We start from the raw sequence: 6000 nt of genomic DNA on the forward strand, positions 1-6000 counted from the left end.
TTTATTTTCTTGTTTCCTTTGCCTGAGGAGACACGATATTCGAAAGGATGCCGCTAAGACTGATGTCAAGGAGTGTACTGCCTATATTTTCTTTCATGAATTTTATGGTTTCATGTTTTACATTCAAGTTCTTAATCAGTTTTTAGTTAATTTTTGTATATGGTGAAAGATAATGGTCTACTTTCATTCTTTTGCATGTGGCTGTCCAGTTTTCCAAGCACCATTTATTGAAGAGACTTTTCATTCTCCGTTGTATGTTCTTGGCTCCTTCATTTCATCTCTTATTTTCCAGTTGTTTTATATTTCCATTTCCGTTGTCTTTCAGTGTTTTGAATATATCCTTTCACTCTGTCCTCACCTGTAAGGTTTCTGCTGAGAAATCTGCTGAAAGCCTGTTGGGGTACCTTGTGTGTTGTTTTCTTCTCTCTTGCTGCCCTTCATATTCTTTTTTTGTCATTCACTCTGGACAATTTTCATAACATATGCCTTTGAGAGGATCTTTTTGCATTGATATATTAAGGGTTCTGTTTGCTTCATATGCTCAGTTCCCATTGCTTCATACATCCAGTTCTATTTGTTTTGTATGTCCACTTTTTCCCAAGGTTTGGGATATTCCCAGGTATTATTTCTGTGAATAAGCTTTCTGCTCCTTTCTCCCTCTCTTCTCTTTCTGGGATACCTATTTTCCTTATGTTACTTTTCCTAATTGAATCAGACATTTCTCATAGAATTTTTCCATTTTTTTAAAAAAAAATCTTAGTTCTCTCTCTTCCTCCATCTGAATCAGTTCTGGTTTTCTATTTTTGAGCTCACTAATTCTGTCTTCCATATGCTCTACTCTATTTTTAATGCTTTCTACTTTATTTTTTGTCTCATGAACTGTGTTCTTCTTCTCCAGAATTTGTTTCGTTTTTAAAAATAGTTTCTATCTCTCTGATGAAGTACACTTTCTGTTCATTAATTTTATTCCTGAGCCCACTGAACTGTCTTTCTGAGTTTTCTTGTAACACATTGAGTTTCTTCAACAGCTATTTTGAATTGTCTGTCACATAGACTGCAATCTTCTGTGACTTCAAGTTTGATTTCTGGAGACTTGTCATCCTCTTTCTGTCCTTTTGTGTCGCTGTACGTCTTCAAGGTGCTTGATGAGTTGATCCTATACTGGTGCATTTGTCGTAGTAACTACCTTTCCTATTTGGGTATGGCTTTGGTTACTGTGGTTCTGAGCTGGTTCTGGTTGTATTTGAGCCTGCACATTCCACCCTTCACTGCCTCTTCTAGGGGCATTGTCTGTCCCTTCCTTGTGCTGCTTGTGCCTCTGAGGTGGCTGGGGCCTTGCTGCTTGTGATGTTGCTGTGGTCTCAGGTGTTCCCACCGGGATCACCAGGCTGCAAGCACTTCTGCTGCTTCCAGGGTCACCTGGGCCTCATGTTCCCCCACGGGCTCTCCAGGGGCTTGGATGCTGCTGCCCTGTGCACCTCCTGTGCTGCTGCTCTGGATGGCTTAGGTGTGCTGGGTTCACCAGTGTCACTGTCACTGCTGGTGGCCTGTGGGCCTGGGCATTTTCTGCAGCCCCAGCTCCTGGTGGAGCCAGTTTTGGGGGTGCCACTGCTGGGGCTGGGTGACTGGTTCTGCTGTGGTTCCTGCAGCCTATGGTCACAGGTTCCACTTGCCACTGCTGTGGGGTGGATGGGAGGAGCAGGAGCTAAGCAGAGAAAGTTTGTTGTTGCTGATCACTTGTGCACCCTTTGGTCTCTGGCACGTGCTGGTGTGTTTTGAAAACTCAGGTCAGGGCAACCTGCCCTGGGCAGGAAAATCTGAGATTCATATACTGTCCCCACCATTGGAAGGGCTGGGCCACAGCTGGGGGAGGGACAGGGGGCTGGGTCACTGCTTCCCCACCGTGTCCTCAATTCTCAGGGCCTGTGCATGACCTGCTAGTTCTGGGGGTGAGGGAGCAGCTGGGGTAACTCATGCCTGTTGTCTCTGCTCCTGCAGTGTCTGCTCATAGCCACATGTACTGGATCCACTGGGAAGGGGCAATGAAAACCCGGTGCCTGCTGTTTCTGCCCCACAGCATGTGCTCATCGGCACACACAGGTGTGAGGACCCCTGCCCTGGATTGCTGCTGTGAGGGGAGGGAGAAGGGGCTGCTCCCCTAGTTCCTCTGCCTCCTTGGGGTCCAGTCCACCCACCTTCAGATGTATCGATCGTGGATCTCTCAGGCATCCTATAACGCTGTGTACGGAGTCTCTGTCCATCAACGGATATCCAATGGGTTGTAACTTAGAGGGGAGACAAAGGGAATAACTCACCCCACCACGATGCCCACGTCACTCTGAAGTTTCTTTCTGAGGAGCTGAAAATTTCCTAAAGTTACACTGTGGTGATGGTTGCACAACTCTGAATATACTAACAATCACGGAATGCACAGTTTAAATCCGTGAATGTTACGGGTGTGAAATATGTCTCAATAAAGCCAGAAAAATTTTTTCAGACTCAGTGGATGGGTTTTGCAGCAGGTGAAAGATAAACAAATTGAAACTGCAGGAAAAACCCTCTGAAACCATGTTACGTTCACAGGACCCATGAAAACTTGAGTCCTGTGAACGTAAAGAAATTACAGGCCCCTGCCTCAACACTGTTTCAGTAACATCCACTCATTGTTCGTATCTCAACTAACCTGTAATTTCCGGGGGGAATCTTCACTAACCATCCTAATCTCTCAGGCCCAGAACTAAGCGGGACAACTATGATACATTCTCATCGCCTCCCATTTTGTTTATTGTCACAGTGTGTCTGACTGCGTGCCTCCTACTGATGTGAGATTTCAGGGGCTTAAAACGGTGTTTGCTTTGTTCACCGGTGTATCTTCAGAGCCAAGCAGAGCACCTATCACAGAGGAGATACTCAGTATTTGTGGAAGGATGAATGGATGTCTTTACATTGTTCTTCTATATCCCTAAGGACCCATGTATTTTTTATTCTCTGTCTTGCTCAGCTGCTGGCTCCGCTCGGAAAGTGGATTTAGATGGGGCTTCCTTGGACCAGTCTGTGCCATCTTCTCTGTGAGTGATGACTTCAGAGCATCCTTAATGCTCAGCTGAGGGTCATTAGAGGAGCAGAATTATAAGGGGGTGAATGAGCCAGAATGTCCCTGGCTTGTCATGGTTTCGGTTTGGTTTTCTAAGACTGCCCCCAAAACTACAGACTCTAACACTGTTACTATATGTGCAAACCACTCAAGTGTGGAATTGATGTTGGACAGGCTAGGATACAGACAGATTGGAATTTTAATCAATAATCCTTCTGTGGTTTCCTGAAGGTCAACGTTGTTTTCTTTCTGATGACTCTCTGGATGTTGAAAAGCAGACTCTCTTCCCTCAACAGTGATGTGTCCACCCTGCAGGACACAAGGTAAGCCGGAGGAGAGGGTGACAACCCACAGCCGTGTGTGGTCCCAAGAGTGAAGCCATGTCCCTTAGCAGCCCCTGCTGCCCCTTATCAGGGTCTTCTGAGAACCCAGAGTAATCAGACCCAGCTATGCTTCTGTGGCAGTCAGCTCAGACTCAGGGGTGTGTGGCTGACACCCCAGCCAAAATGTTCCGTCCATCTCTAACCCCAGATTGTTGCTCCCTCAGCAGCAGGAAGAATGGACATGGGTTGATAAACATTCCTGGGACTTTTGTCAGCAGTACCATGACAAAAATACAAAGATTTATGTTCCCATGAAGCACTTAGAAGACTCTGTGTCTGCTCCCACACCAGCCTACACTTTCATACAGCACCATCAGCTCAGGTTACTTCTCACCCCTCATCCATTCCTCTCTCTGGAAAAAATCCTAGTCAACATCAAATCTAGGAGGTTGGGCATTCCTTTGCTCCAGGAACCCTTGTGGAAATTTAACGCTCTTTCTTCCATATTCCTATCATCATCCTTTCCGAATGAAAATAGAATCTTGCCTTTGTTATTTTTAATGCCCAGGCCCCAGCACAGAGCCCGATGCACAGTACCTCCTCAGTAGTGTTGGCTGAGTGAAAATAGGGATCCCCGTGGAGCGTCATAAAATTTTTGAAGCTTACATTTGAAGTATCACTATCCTCCTCAATCTAAATCAAACTGCCCCCCTGTACCTGAGTGCCATTTCCATTGTGGGGAATCATTGATGGCAAAGGTCAAAGATGATCACAGCGCAGCCTGAGAACTCATCACCAGCAGAGGAAGGCAGGAGCATCCATAGGGTGGAGAGATGAATGGCGTTTTCTTTTGTTGCTCTGGGTGCCTCAGGAGCCTCCTTTCTCCTCCTCCACAGGATGCTGACTTTTAAAGCTATAGCTCAGCTCTTCATCTTGGGATGCACATGGTGTCTGGGAATCCTGCAGGTGGGTTCAGCTGCCTGTGTCATGGCCTACCTCTTCACCATCATCAACAGCCTGCAGGGCGTCTTCATCTTCCTGGTGTACTGCCTCCTCAGCCAGCAGGTACCACTATCCAGCTGCTGCCCAGGACTCTTCCCATCCTCACCTCTCTCAGTGAGCTGATCCAGAGTATGCTTTTCCTCTGCAGGTTCGGGAACAATACGGGAAATGGTTCAAAAGGGTCGGGAAACCCAAAGCTGAGTCTGAGACTTTCACGCTTTCAAGCAGGGCCATGTCTGATGCCTCCAAACCCATCACGGTATGATCATGCATTGCTCCCAGAGTACTTCACCAACTGATCTGCTTGAGCAGCACATGCCTATCACACTGGACAACCTGGGTGAACAGCAGGTCATGCCCAAGGATGGCTCACAGTTGCTTTACTCCTGGACTTGTTAACAACTAGCAATGGTCTCAGTTTAAAAGTCTATTTTAAAAAACATTTTGCTGTTACTCCTTAGGGAACTGTGTTCATCTTGACCTTTACACATCAGTGCTCTTACTGAAGACCTGCTATGTGCCATTCATGGTTAACTAGATAAGCAAGAATCAATGATCTGAAGTGATGATGCACGTTATACTCAGAGCCACATTATTCTATCCTTCCTCTCTGCGCCCCTTCTATGTCACAGTAACTCAGCAGCACTCACAAAATGGACAAATGGAAGGAAATGATGCATGTATTTATGAATTAAACAGAAATGTGTTACCTGGCATTTTAGATTTTCTTAAAGACTTACTCATTTTCAGCAACTTCTACCCTCTGCCAAACCAAAGGGAAAAGCAGGAATGGCATGGGATAATTCACGGCAGTGATTACAAAGAACCGACAGTTAATGATTTAAACTTACAAAGTCCTTTTACCTATGTTTTCTCAATTCTTCCATATTCTATGAAATCCCTTGAGTTGTCCTTACCGTTTAAAGGAGTCTAGGATTCTACCAAGAAGTCCTTGTGCATTTCTCTTGTTCACCCAGCACTGGTTCCACCACTGAATCTTCTGTCTCCACTCCCTTTCTGAGAAAATGTTCTCATCGCCTATTTCACAGAGAAAATCAATGTCATCATGATGTTGCTTTGTGTGTTTCATGCCATCCACCATACCCACCAAATGTCAGCGTGCATCCCCTACACATTCCTGTGTCATTGACACATTTCCTTTCTCCTCTCTGAAGACAATGCTTCCACCTGCAGTTTGGATCCCATCATTCCTGCCTTATCAATTATCCTTATATTATTGTTCACACATTCTCTCTCTCTCTCTTTTCCTTCCTCCTTCCCTCCCTCATTTCTTCCCTCATCTTCTTAACAGTGTTCTTCCCAAAGTTACAGAAACATGTTTAATTCCTTTCCATTTTGCAAATGTGTGCTACTTGGCCCCCTTCTAACTACTAGTCAAGAGTTGACTTTTCTCTCTGTCTCCATTTCCTTGCCTTAAACTCACTCCCTGAACCCATGCCAATATGGCTTCTTTCTCCCATGATTCCACCAAGACATATATCTCTTAGACCTCAGTGATTTCCGTGTCCTGAAAAGCCCTCTCAGAAACTTCTGACACTATTCATCACTACTTTCTCATGA

General features: G+C 45.4%; 1 pseudogene; it reads left to right on the plus strand.

The window, feature by feature from the left end:
• Nucleotides 1–5134, plus strand: part of LOC106844300 (adhesion G protein-coupled receptor E2-like) — a 68777-nt pseudogene extending 63643 nt beyond the window's left edge.
• The last annotated feature ends 866 nt before the right edge of the window (nucleotides 5135–6000 follow it).

This window comes from Equus asinus, chromosome 20 (assembly GCF_041296235.1).
Source record: "Equus asinus isolate D_3611 breed Donkey chromosome 20, EquAss-T2T_v2, whole genome shotgun sequence".
Taxonomy (NCBI): Eukaryota; Metazoa; Chordata; class Mammalia; order Perissodactyla; family Equidae; genus Equus; species Equus asinus.